Here is a 902-nt window from a genome sequence, read left to right as displayed (position 1 = left end):
CTTTTCTTTTCCACTAAAGTATTTCCTAAATTACAGAAATAAAATCACCATGAATGTGCTTGGGCAAAAGCAACTTGTTAATGAGATACAGCATGTAGTGTTCAGATTATTAAATTACATATATTTTACTATTTTACTTTGGTGAAAAATGTAGTAATATTCATATAATTCTTAATTTATAATAAAAAAAAATGAAATGTAGTCTAGTACTGTCTTGGGATATATTGGGATACATATCATCATATATGAAGCCTTGCCAGAGTCTATTTATCTATATTTAAATGTGCTTGTAATGGCTATTTCTATATTTTAATGCCACATACACTGAAACATTTATATATTGATTTCCACTTTTATTTATTTAATGCCAATTTTAAATAGTTAGTGACATATTTATTTAATAATTTAATGGTGCATATATTTATTTCTAATTGTCTCATTTAGTCATTCATAAATACACACATCTTCAATAAATTCTGCATCATTTCCCACAGCTCCACTTTGGGCTCTGCTGTGTCCGTGACCATGACCGCACCCCGGCGGCTCTGAAAGGAACTGTGAGCTTCAGCATGTTCCATTGACCGCTGCAGGACTGCAAGCCTCTGCACATCCACAGTTCCAGAACGCCTCGCAGAACAACAGGCAAGGGCTGTGGTGCAGCGGCCTCACACCCCCAGAGCCTGCCCCGTCGTCTGCCCCACTCCACCAACCCCCTTCTCTCCTCTTCCCTGACCCCCCCAAAATAAATAGTTAAATAGATCACGTGGCCTTCTGCTCTCCAGCTCAAGTGCATTTGCTTTGTGGTGATTGTTTGAAGGATTTTGCCTCCATCAACAGAAACGTGGAGAGGATAACCTTTTGGAATTCAGCCTAGGGCTTTCTTTTTGACGTTTCGCTCGCTC

The sequence above is a fragment of the Oryzias melastigma genome, linkage group LG16 (assembly GCF_002922805.2).
Source record: "Oryzias melastigma strain HK-1 linkage group LG16, ASM292280v2, whole genome shotgun sequence".
In the NCBI taxonomy this organism is placed as follows: domain Eukaryota; kingdom Metazoa; phylum Chordata; class Actinopteri; order Beloniformes; family Adrianichthyidae; genus Oryzias; species Oryzias melastigma.
This window is presented reverse-complemented; position numbering follows the sequence as displayed.